This window comes from Capra hircus, assembly GCF_001704415.2.
Source record: "Capra hircus breed San Clemente chromosome X unlocalized genomic scaffold, ASM170441v1, whole genome shotgun sequence".
NCBI lineage: Eukaryota > Metazoa > Chordata > Mammalia > Artiodactyla > Bovidae > Capra > Capra hircus.
In genome coordinates, this window is record NW_017189516.1 from 17,041,591 (window position 1) to 17,055,095 (window position 13,505).

Sequence of the window (13,505 nt, forward strand, 5' to 3'; positions counted from 1 at the left end):
TTTAAAATTCTAAATATAGACTTTTGAGATGCATTTCATTCATAAATGAATGTTTGTAGATAGTTTGTATCCTTCTCATGTCTAGTCCCTTGAAAATGCAAAGTACAATAGAAACCTGTGCATGGTTTTGTGTTACAGGCAATCATTATTTACTAGTTGTGTTTCTATTCTTTTAGTTTGTGTGTATTTATTTATTTATTTATTTATTATTCTTGAGATCCAGTCCCAGAAACAGCAACTATTATTTGATAGATAAATCCTGGAGAGTTTGGAATGAAGTGGTTCCAGAATATACTTCAATAAATGAAATAGTCATTGTAGAACTAACGTATTCATGTTTTTGTGTTTGAAAATATGGCTCACTATTCATTATAATTAAATTGTTTTTAGTATGATGAGTGTCATTTGTTTCTTAAACTGAGGTAAAGATGGAGGACAGTAGGTAGCATAGGATAGTGATTAAGACCATAGTGTTTGAAATTAAACAGATCTGGGTGAAGTCTCAGGTCTACTATTAATACTTAATAGCTCTGTGATTGTGTTGTATTAAAAATTAGATGTAAAGGGCTTAACACAGTACCTGGCCCATGAGAAGAGCTTAAATGGTATATTATATTGTTGTATTCTCTTTTCTCTTCATCCTTGAGAATATGTGAGCCTTATACTTTATTAACTGTAATGAGAAGAAATCGTACTTATTTCTGCCTACCAGATTTTCTCTTTAGGCCAGGCACACACGGAACTGGTAACTTATAGTGCTGCTAGCTGTGTATGAGTTACACTATGTAACTTTGGAAGGTGGTTTAATTTTTTTCTTATAAATTATTCTTATTCATTGCAAAATATTTACAAAATTGAAAATTTTTTTTTAAAAATTCTAACCAAATATGCAAAGATATCCATAAACAATATTCTGGTGGACATTCTTCCAGGTTTATTTTTTTTTCTATGTATTATGGCATTTAAAAAGCATGATAAGAAATCCACTATAAAGGAGGGAAAAGGTTAGTTTTAATGATGGAACAGGCTGGTTCTATTTCTTTCAGGACAATGGGGCCAGGACTGTATTCAGGTTGAGTACAACATAATGGATGTCTTTCACCAGTATAGAGTGGCTTCTCTCTGCAAAGACATATAAAGGTCATTTCTTTCTAAGCCATGGCAGCTTTCTTTTCTCCATACACTGAAAAACACTGGGCTTATTATAACTTGTTACAATAGGCAAATTTTATACTTCACTAGTACATTGTTTTTTTAAATTTTACTTAAATTGAATTATTTGCGAATTATCTAAGAATTACAACCCAGTGCAACTGCTGACATTTGCAGGGGGTGCAGTGGAGCAATGGACTTAAACCTGTTGTTATGATATGTTTTCTCTTCTCAAGTTAAGATGTAAAAGCAACCTGATTAAAATTAGATTTGAACAGGACAAAATAATGTACGTTTTATATTGATCCAAAGCCTAAATCCATTCAAATATTAAAACTTCACTCATATAAAAGCAAAAATTCTCATTTACTTACTCTTTTCAAACTTAATGAAATGATTTACACGTAAAGCATTTATTGCAACATTTATTGCTTTAATGTATCAGTGTAGCAACCATACATTCAGAGGTTTATCTGATTTTGGTTATCTACTGATAATACTTGATGCTTGTTCTGTCCACTTTTCAGAGTGAAATGCACTTCCTATTTATTCTTCTTCAAAATTAAAACAAGGAAGTATAAAATTAAAACAAACTTTACAACTATAAGGAAACAAAGATAATTTAATATAAACCCCTCATTTTTCAGCTGAGGAAACTGATGTCCAGAAAGACCAAGAGATGTATGTATGATTACATATTTGAATTTTTCACACAGGAGTATAACTAAGTTATCTCAACAAATCAGAGTCTCATCTACTTTTAAAGAGTTCCTAGAGAAAATAATTTCTACACAAAGTTCAGCCAATTTAAAAAGGTTAATTGTGGCAAAAATTACATAATATGTAATTTATCATCATAACTATTTTTAGTGTACAGTTCAGCAATATTAAATATATTCACATTCAGCCAATTTTTTTTTTTGCTTCAACATATTTTGTAATCACTTTCTTGAGACCAAAAGCCATACTATTATATTAAAAGGTTCAGTTGTTATTTTTGTGCTCCTGGAGTGACAACTCTACAATGTGAAACAATAAATAGTGGATGAAGGCTGGTAATTTTGTAACTGTTACCTAAATATCAAATCATGTCAAATACGGTATGAAATTCCAGTTAAAAGGCAAAAGAGAGATTATTGTAGAAATAATAGCCAGATCATTAAAGATCATTATTTCTTTTGCTTTTTATATACTGGGATGAGACTAAAGAGAAACATCATTTTCACAAGCCATTTGAATTATTTTGTTTTGTGATAAAATACAATTTTTGCATTTCATTCTTTCAAAGGAAGATTTAGTTTCTAGATATTTTATAAATTTTAGCATTATTATAAAACTATCAAGAAGATATTTCCCCAACGTTTTATTATAGAAGATTATGGAAACAAAGAATTATTGGTTTTGATTTGTTCTTGATACATAGAGATACTTTTAGATATAGTTGAATCAATTAGTATCTCAAATACTTTTCATAAAAGCATACTATGATTTTCTCACTTAGCTTCATTACTGACTACTGCATTGGGACTGGAGTGTAAACAGTCACATTGAGTGAGGGCTCTCTCAGATTAAAATGAATTCCAGTCAAACTTTTTTCATTGTCCCCGAGAAACACTTTATTTATTTATTTTTTTTAACATTTCTGCATGTCTTATTTTTTTATTTTTTTAAATATAAATTTATTTGTTTTAATTGGAGGTTAATTACTGTATAATATTGTATTGGTTTTGCTATACATCAATCAACATGAGTCTGCCTCAGGTATACACATGTTCCCCATCCTGAACCCCTCTCCCTCCTCCTTCCCCGTACCATCCTTCTGGATTGTCTCAGTGGAGCCTATTATTCAGAGTGAAGTAAGCCAGAAAAAAAAAAAAAACACCAATACAGTATACTAATGCATATATATGAAATTTAGAAAGATGGTAATGATAACGCTTTATGCGAGACAGCAAAAGAGACACGGATGTATAGAACAGTCTTTTGGACTCTGGGAGAGGGCGAGGGTGGGATGATTTGGGAGAATGGCATTGAAACATGTATAATATCATATATGAAACGAATAGCCAGTCCAGGTTTGATGCATGATACTGGATGCTTGGGGCTGGTGCACTGAGATACACTTTAATTAGAAAAAAAAAAAAAAGCAAACGAGTATTTATGAGCTCCTATATTCTCAGTGTTGGAGGGTAGAAAAGGTAGAAGAGGAGGCTGACTTCATGACTCTCTCAGCACTGAAGACCTAAAGCCTGTAGCATTCCCTGAGTGCTTCCTTGTTTTGCCCCATAATAATTTCTTTTAATCTTTAATGCCATTTGATATTGCAGTTTCTTTTTTAAAACTTTGTACTGTGGTATAGCTAATTAACAATGTTGTGAGTTTTAGGTGAACAGCAAAGGGACCTAGCCATGCATCCACATGTATACATTCTCCCCCAAACTCCCCTCACATCCAAGCTGCCACATAACACTGAGCAGAGTTCCATGTAAATATTACATAGTTTCTGATTCATATTAACTACTTAAATAGTGAAGACAATTTTCAACCAGCTACTCATTAAATCTTTTGTTACCAAACTCAGGTTCAGCTGCTTGCATATTGAAAGCCAGTACTGGAGACACAAGCGTTGGTTGGAAAAGGAAAGTTCACTCTATTCAAGAGGCTGGCAACCTGGGGAGAAGGTGGACTTGTGTCCCAGAACCCATTCCAAAGATTTTGCTCTAGTCATGAAAGTTTTTAAAGGGAAAGCTAATCACAGTTAATCATTTCAGGATGGGATGAGAACCTTCATCATCTTTCACTGTGTGCAGACTTGCTGACTCTGTGTGATCTTTCTTTAGATTCTATCTCATTCATACAGTAACTGGGGAAAAGATCTACTAATCAGTTAATTCTTCATTTTATTTTTTCAGTCTAAGAAAAGAATCAACAAATAAGGCATTATGTGATCGAAAGATTTGGGAGATATGCTTGGGCCAGAGATTAATGAAGTAGGGGGGCACCTGGTATAAAAGCTGAGTTAAAATACAGCTACTAAAGTGATGAAACAAAGGGACTCTTACAAAGAGCTACTCCCTACAAAAATCTGTGTTTATTTATTTATTTATTTATTTTGCAAAGAGCTGCTTACAATTTGACAGGTAAATTAAGTGCCTAGCAACCTGAGTTACAAAATTTGTGTACAGAGATAAAACTCCCTTTTAATTATTAGAGCTTGCTGATACTTCAATACTGTATATAGTAAGGGTGAAAACAGATAAGTGATTGGAATTATTAGTCTAATAAGTGATCTTAAAAAACCCTGTTATTTCTTTAAAATCTTTGTCATAGTATTTTTTTTTAAGAAAAACTATTGTTAGAACTTTATTACTAAGTGGCTGTACTTTAAAAAATAATATTCCTCTCTCTTTTAAAAATATTTTGCTGAAAGAAGACTTTGGAGTTTTACAGTGAAAATAGAAAGAAATAAAGAGTAAAAAGGGGTGACCAAAAGTCTGTTGGGTGACAGCTGATAGTGAAGGGAAAAGAAATCAAAGAAATAGGGATAGGAAACTTTATAAAGTAGATGCAAATTATTACTAAATTAGCTTTTGCGGAGTACCAAACTACAAGAACACAAATATAGTTTATGTAGGCAGGCTTCATTTGTTTTGCATGGAGAACTACAGGAACCATATCTGATTATTACCGGTAAAGATTTGACATGGTTCTTTTCTGATGCAAGTTTTAGATTGTAGATTCTAGTCCTAGCCACTACATACAGAGGTGAATAGTTAAAACAATTTTATAGCAATTTACTATTGCCCCATATAGAGCTTGTTATGTAAAGGGAAATCATAAGGTATGCAGAATGTAGGAAATAAAGCATACCTGAAATTGTTTAAGTCTAGTGAAGGTATATCTCATTTTATTGTGCTTCACTGTATTGCATTTTGCAGTTATTGCATAATTTACAAATTGAAGGTTTGTGACAATCCTGCATTGGGCAAGTCTATCAGCACCATTGATCTAATAGCATTTGCTCACTTCATGTCTCTGTGTCACATTTTGATAATTCTTACAAGATTTTGAACTCTCCACTAACAAAAAGATTACAACTCACTGAAGGCTCAGTTGATGGCTAGCATTTTTAGCAATAACAGCTTTTAAAATTAAGGTATGTACAGTTGATTTTCAGAAATAATACTGTTGCATATGTAATAGGTTACAGTACAAAGCAAACATAACTTTTTTTGTACACTGGGAAACTACAGTCTGTGGGATTGCAAGAGTCGGACATGACTGAGCAACTAACACGACTATATGTACGTTTGTAGGCAAAGTAATGTCTCTGTTTTTTTAATATACTGTCTCTGAAGTGAAGTTGCTCAGTCGTGTCCGACTCTTTGTGATCCCATGAACTGTAGCCTACCAGGCTCCTCTATCCATGGGATTTTCCAGGCAATAGTCCTGGAGTGGATTGCCATTTCCTTCTCCAGGGAAACTTCCCAACCCAAGGATCAAACCGGGTCTCCCACATTGTAGACAGATGCTTTACCGTCTGAGCCAAATGCAAAGTACAAGTAACTAGACAGTAATATACTGTCTAGGTGTGCATAGTTTTGTGTGTGTGTGTGTGTGTGTGTGTATTTTTTCCCAAGGAATAAGCATCTTTTAATTTCATGGCTTCAATCACTGTCCACAGTGATTTTGGAGCCCAAGAAAATAAAGTCTGCCACTGTTTCTATTGTTTCCTCATCTATTTGTTATGAAGTAATGGGACTGGATGCCATGATCTTTATTTTTTGAATGTTGAATTTTAAGTCAACTTTTTCACTCTTCTCTTTAATATTCTTCAAGAGGCTCTTTGATTCCTCTTCATTTTCTGCCATTAAGATGGTGTCATCTGCATATCTGAGGTTATTGATATTTCTCCTGTAAATCTTGATTTCAACTTGTGCTTCATTCAGCTCAGCATTTCTCATGATGTACTCTGTATATAAGTTACACAAGCAGGGTAATAATATACAGCCTTGGTGTACTCTTTTCACAATTTGGAACCAGTCTGACATTTGATGTCTGATTCTCACTGTTGCTTCTTGACCTGCATACAGGTTTTGAAGGAGGCAGGTAATGTCTTGTATTCCCATCTCTTTAAGAATATTCCACAGTTTGTTGTGATCCACACAATCAAAGGCTTAAGTGTACTCAATGAAGCAGAAGTAGATGTTTTTCTGGAATTATCTTGCTTTTTCTATGATCCAACGAATGTTGCAATTTGATCTCTGGTTCCACTGTCTTTTCTAAATCCAGCTTGTATATCTGTAAGTTCTTTGTCCACGTACTATTGAAGCTTAGCTTGAAGTATTTTGAGCATGGCCATGATAGCATGTGAAATGAGAGCAATTGTGTGGTAGTTTGAATATTCTTTGGCATTGGTCTTCTTTGGGATTGGAATTTCAATTGCCCATTCCCAGGCCTGTGGCCACTGCTGAGTTTTCCAAATTTTTTGGCATATTGAGTGAAGCACTTTCACAGCATCATCTTTTAGGATTTGAAATAGCCCAGCTTAAAATCCATCATTTTCACTAGTTTTGCTCATAGTGATGCTTCCTAAGGCCCACTTGACTTCATGCTCCAAGATGTCTGATGCTAAGTGAGTGATCACACCATAAGGTTTTCTGAGTCATTAAGATAATTTTGAAGAATTTTTCTGTGTATTCTTGTCCACTCTTCTTAATATCTTCTGTTTCTGTTATGTCTTTACTGTTTCTGTCCTTTATTGTTCCCACTTTTGCATGAAATGTTCCCTTGGTATCTCCAATTTCCTTGAAGAGATCTCTATTGTTTTCCTCTATTTATTTTCATTGTTCACTTAAAAAGGCTTTCTTGTCTCTCTTTGTTATTCTTTGGAAATCTGCATTCAGATGGGTATATCTTTCCTTTTCTCCTTTGCCTTTCACTTGTATTCTTCACTCAGCTCTTTGTAAGGCCTCCTCAGACAACTATTTTGCCTTTTTGCATTTATTGTTTTGGGGGCATGGTCTTGATCACCACATCCTATACAATGTCACGGACCTCTGTCCATAGTTCTTCAGGCATTCTGTCTATCAGATCTAATCCCTTGAATCTGTTTGTCACTTCCACTGTATACTCAGAGGGAATTTGATTTAGTTCATACCTGAATGGCCTAGTCATTTTCCATACTTTCTTCAATTTAAGTCGGAATTTTGCAATAAGGAGTTCATGATCTGAGCTGTAGTCAGCTTCCTGTCTTGTTTTGGCTGACAATGTAGAGATTCTCCATTTTCAGCTGCAAAGAATATAAACAATCTGATTTCAGTATTGACTTTCTGCTGATGTCCATGCATAGAGTCTTCTCTTGTGTTGTTAGAAGAGAGTGTTTGCTATGACCAGTTCATTCTCTTGGCAAAACTCTGTTAGCCTTTGCTCTGCTTCATTTTGTACTCCAAGGCCAAACTTCCCTGCTACTCCAGGTACCTCTTGACTTCCTCCTGTTACGTTCCAGTCCCCTATGAAGAAAAGGACATCTTTTGTTGTTGTTAGCTCTAGAAAGTCTCATAGATTTTCATAGAACCATTCAACTTCAGCTTCTTTGGCATTAGTGGTTGGGGCATAGACTTGGATTACTGTGATACTGAATGGTTTGCTTTTGAAATGAACAACTATCATTCTGTCATTTTTGAGATTAGACCCAAGTACTGCATTTCAGACTCTTTTGTTGATGATGAGGGCTACTCCATTTCTTCTAAGGGATTCCTGCCCACAGTAATAGATATAATGTCATTAGATAAATTCACCCATTCTGGTTAATTTTAATTCACTGAATCCTAAAATGTTGATGTTCACTTTTGCCATCTCCTGTTTGACCACTTCCAATTTACCATACTTCATGGACCTAAGATCCCAGGTTCCTACGCAATATTGTTCTTTACAGAATTGGACTTTATTTCTATCACCAGTCACATCCACAACTGGGTGTGATTTTTGCTTTGCCTCCATCCCTTCATTCTTTCTATAGTTATTTCTCCACTCTTCTCTAGTAACATATTGGGCACTTACCGACCTAGGGAGTTTATCTTTCAGTGTCATATATTTTTGCCTTTTCATCTTGTTCATGGGGTCCTCAAGGCAAGAATACTGAAGTGGTTTACCATTCCCTTCTCCAGTGGACCATGTTTTGTCAGAACTCTCCGCCATGACTCGTCCATCTTAGGTGGCCCTACATGGCATGGCTCATAGTTTCATTGAATTAGACAAGGATATAATCAAAGCAGTCAGTTTAGTTAGTTTTCTTTAATTGTTCCCATTCTGTCTATCTTCTGATAGATAAAGATAAGAGGCTTCTGGAAGCTTCCTGATGGCAGGGACTGGCTGTGGATGAATCTGTGTCTGGCTTTGATGGGCAGGGCCATGATTAGTAAATCTTTAATCCAATTTTCTGTTGATGGGTGGGGCTGTGTTCCCTCCTTGTAGTTTTGCCTGAGGCAAAACTATGGTAGGGGCAATGGCAGTAATAGTGACCTCCTTCAAGAGGTATTATGACAGGACTGTTGTATTCACTGCCCCTAACCCCACGACAGTCCTCTGTTAACCCATGCCACTGCTGGAGACTCTCCGACACTCATAGACAAGCCAAGCTCAGTCTCTTGTGGGGTCACTGCTCCTTTATCCTGGGTCCTGGTGTGCACAAGGTTTTGTTTGTGCCCTCAAAGAGTCTGTTTCCCCAGTCCTCTGGAAGTTCTGTAATCAAATCCCACTGGCCTTCAAAATCAAATTCCCTGGGGCTTCTCAGTCCCTTTGCTAGATCCCCAGGTTGGGAAATCTATTGTGGACCCTAGAAATTTCACAACAGAACTTAAGTGGTATAATTGTTCTCCAGTTTGTGGGTTGTCTGCTCAGGGGCTCTATGGTGGGGCTCTATGGTGGGGCTCACACACCATGCCTTCCAGATCTGCTGCAGCCAGGGCCCCGGTCACTGTGGCAGGCCACTGCTGACCCATGCCTCTGCAAGAGACACTTAAACACTCAAGGGCATGTCTGGATCAGTCTCTTGTGGGGTCCTTGCTTCCTCGTGTCCATAAGGTTTTGTTTGAGCCCTCTGAGCATCACTGATGGATATGGAGTTTGATTCTAAATTCTATGTCACCCCTCCTACCATCTTGTTGGGCCTTCTTCTTTGCCCTTGGACGTGGGATGTCTTTTTTTTTTTTTTTTTTTTTTTTTGGTGCGACCCAACATTTTGTAAATGGCTATTCAGCAGTGAGCTGTAACTTTGGAGTCCTCAATGGAGAAGATTAGCACACATCCTTCTACTCTGCCATCGTGTTTAGCAAAGGTCCATATAGTCAAAGCTATGACTTTTCCAGTGGAGAGGTGGAACATAAGGAAGGCGGAGCACCAAAGAATTGATGCTTTTGAACTGTGGTGTTGAAGAAAACTCTTGAGAGTCCCTTGGACAGCAAGGGTATCAAATCAATCAATCCCAAAGAAAATGAACCCTGAGTATTCATTGGAGGTACTGATGCTGAAGCTGAACCTTCATGACTTTAGCCACCTGATGCAAATAACTGACTCACTGGAAAAGACCCTGATGCTGGGAGAGATTAAAGGAAGGATGAGAGGGGGCAACAGAGGTCAAGATGGTTGAATGGCATCACTAACTCAATGGACATGAGTTTGAGCAAGCTACAGGAGATGATGAAAGACAGGGAAGGCTGTTGTGCTGCAGCCCATGGGGTCGCAAAGAGTCAGACATGACTGAGTGACTGAACAACAACATGGTAGAAAACAGACAAGAAAGAAAAATACAATTTATCTTTGAAAATAATTTATATGCAAATTATATTTCTAATTTAATATATGTACTGGCAGAATGACTTTTTTTTCTTAAGATCATAAAGTGATTTAGAGTAGGGACTTGTTTGAAGGGAAAATCACACAATGCAGCATACCTCTCAGTAAATATTAAGCAGTTTATCAAATGTAAATTGCTTTAGATGTGGTCATAGTGCATGTAAGTTGGCAATAATATATTCTAGATAATATTTTAATTGGTTACCAACCCTAAGATACTCAAAGATGCAAATGAAGAACTGTCTTGTGCTGCAAGACACCAGACAGTATGTAGTATTAAAGGGATTTCAGCTCATTCTCTATGTAAATCTTACTGCCTGAGGTTTTCATTATTCCATTTCTCTCAAAGAATCACACATTGACCCACAAGAATGGACATTTGTGGCTACTGAGCTGCTTTCTTTTCTTTCTTTCTTTCTTTTCTTTTCTTTTCTTTTTTTAACAGAAAAAGATATGAGAATAAAACCTGCATGTAACAGGTTGGAAAACAAGACATTTATGATACTTATCAAGTAACCAAATGCAATTTTTAGGAAAAATTATTAAACATAGTGAAAGTATTAAAGGAATACATTCTCTTGAGATTAATTAGCACTTGACAGTTCACTTAAAGCTTTTGATTATCAATTATTTTAGATATTTTAAACATTATCCAGGAATTGTTTTAAAATATAAAAAAAAATAAATTTTCACTAGCCAAATAAAACTGGTCATTCATGAGACACCTACACTTATACAGGAACTCAGTTTTTGCCTTCAAAATTTTCACAAAGAACTATTACTGAAAGCAAAATTCTACAAAAGATTGAGAGCAGATAGTTTTCTATTACATTTTAAAAGGCTGGTAATTTACTAGTTGACCAAGCCTATCTACCTAAAGTAGTTGAGAATAAAATGAAAATAGAGCAATTAAAAACATTAAAAAACTGTTGGCCTAGAATACTGAACTTCATCAAAGAACTCTTCCAGTTTCCGGAAAAAATCCAAAATTATTTAGAGAAGAAGGAAGCAACATTAGATAACAATGACAGGAAAGGCAGCTCTTTAGAACTAAATTGACTAGAGAGAAAAATGCAACTTGACAGAGAAAACCGACATATATGTTGGTAACAATACTTGATTTTAAGTATAATAGATAATTTGAAATTATATCTTCAAAAACTGAAATTATCAACTGAAAAAGTCTTTATGTAAGCTGTTGTGAGGCGAAAAGAAATGAAAAGTCAGACAAACTTCTTATTCTATTTCTTTCTTTTTTTTTATGAAACTCTTTATTATAATAAATATTAAGTAATAATATTTTAAATAATTTTAAAATGAGATGTATATATTTGCTAAATACAACTTGTGTCTATTTCTAGCTTTTATTTTTTTATTTTTATTTTTTTTTTAATTTTTTAATTTTTTTTTAAATTTTAAAAGCTTTAATTCTTACATGCGTTCCCAAACATGAACCCCCCTCCCACCTCCCTCCCCACAATGAAACAGTTAATAGTGTTTCTTAAAAAAAAGGGGGGGAGGTTTATATTGGGCTGATGCTAAATGTCAGTATTTCAATACCCAATTAATGACAGAAAAATAAAAAGTAAGTCAGTAAGAAAGGTAACCAACTTCCAAAACAAATGGAAAAGTAAAACATCATGTTGATTAAACATGTCACATTTAAAAAACATTGAACATCATTCACACAACTGAAATATATTGTGTATATGTAAAATATATAACAAGGCGGTCAAGGACATGGGTTCTAGAGACTGATTAGATTGAATCCCAGAGCTGCTACTTTCAAGCCAAGTGATCTTGCGAAAGTTATTTAATTTCTCCTGGCCTCATTCACCTGTGACATTCTCAATAGTAACAATGTCTGTCTCATAAATATCATTGTGAAAATTAACTGAGATAAAATAAATAAAATACCTATAATATATAGTTGCCACAAAATAAGCACATACATATGTTAGCTACACTTACTGGCATTTTAAATCATTAACTGTCTTAAATCAGTGCCTCTAACTGAATTTCCTGGATTTAATCTGACTGAAGCAATCCAAGAGGGCTTGTGGTAACTATAAGTATAAATGTTACTGATATTAAGGGAGCTGAAGGTGAATCAGTCTTTTCAACTCTCCTTTGTGAGTGCAGGTTTAACCAAAGCTGAAATGTTTAAAAACTTTACTGGAGTATAGTAGATTCACAATACTGTGTTAGTTTCAAGTGTACAGCAAAGTGATTCATATATATATATATATATATATATAAAATAGAAAAATAATGTATATCTATACATCTAGATCCTTGCTCAACACTGTTTTACCTACTACTTTGTGTTTTTTGTATGGTAATCCTTTGGCCATTTTCAGTGTAGATTGGTTTAGACTAAGGATTAGCAGCTGATGATTTTTATGCTTTTAGTATCACAAGATTTATTATTGTTTGTTTAGTCTGGACTAGTCATGAGCAAAAATGTGGACTTACAAAGCTGAATCATATCTTCCTCTGTCTGTGTCTCAGATTCCTAGTTTGGCATTCTTACCCTTAAGGCTTTTAATGTGAGCCATTTTCTGGGAGTTTTGCATTTTTGAAAGGTTGTATTAGAGGTAGTAGAACATGTTTCTTTCTAAAATTCATACAACTGTGTGCATATCTATCACTTCTCCCCACATCTTCAGCAGAGAGTAATTTAGAAATAATTTAGCATGGGGTGACAATAGGTTATTGCTCATCTCATATGCAATGTTTTCCCCCCTTCCCTGCTCCCCAGTTGTTAAGAAAATATCTAAATATCTGACCCTTAAATGAATAAGAGTGGGAAGGCAGTCTTGCAGGCAATAAATCATTTTGATGGATTGAAAAGTGCAACAAAATACTCTAGAGTAAGGCTTGGAAAAGATTATTCAACAGGAATATAACTACATAATCTTGAAAGCATAATGAAAAGAATAAAACAGTAAAACACTCCCTGATTATCAAAAATTGCTTTATTTATAACAGTAGTGCTTTAGAGGCTACAAGTGTGTATTATTTCTCATATTAGCCCTTGCCTCTTAGCGTATTTGATGCTAACTAATTGTTAGAACCTGTCAGTGCAACCCTATTTAAAGAAGACTGATTAGGCAATGGGCTTCCCTGATGGCTCAGACTGCAAAGAATTTGCCCGCAATGAGGGAAATCTGGGTCTGAGCCCCGGGTCAGGAAGATCCCCTGCAGAAGGGAATGGCTATCCACTCCAGTATTCTTGCCTGTAGAATCCCATGGACAGAGGAGCCCAGCAGGCTAGGGTCCATGGCATTGCAAAGAGTCAGACAAAACTGAGTGACTAAACACTGAATGACTAACTGATTAGACAATGTTAAATATGATAAAGCAGACACATTATTCTCAGCACACAAAAGGACACAGAAGCTGTCATTTATTTTGAAAATTAAGCATTTGATTGTCTTAGAAATGTTATTGTATAAATTCTGAGGAAATGGCATGTTTTTTAAGTTCTGGAATGG

At 35.2% G+C, this 13,505-nt stretch overlaps 1 protein-coding gene across 1 annotated transcript in view; it reads left to right on the forward strand.

The window, feature by feature from the left end:
* Positions 1 to 13,505, forward strand: part of LOC102173723 (sodium/hydrogen exchanger 2-like) — a 90,534-nt gene that overhangs the window by 17,630 nt on the left and 59,399 nt on the right. The gene's annotated exons all lie outside the window — the stretch shown is intronic.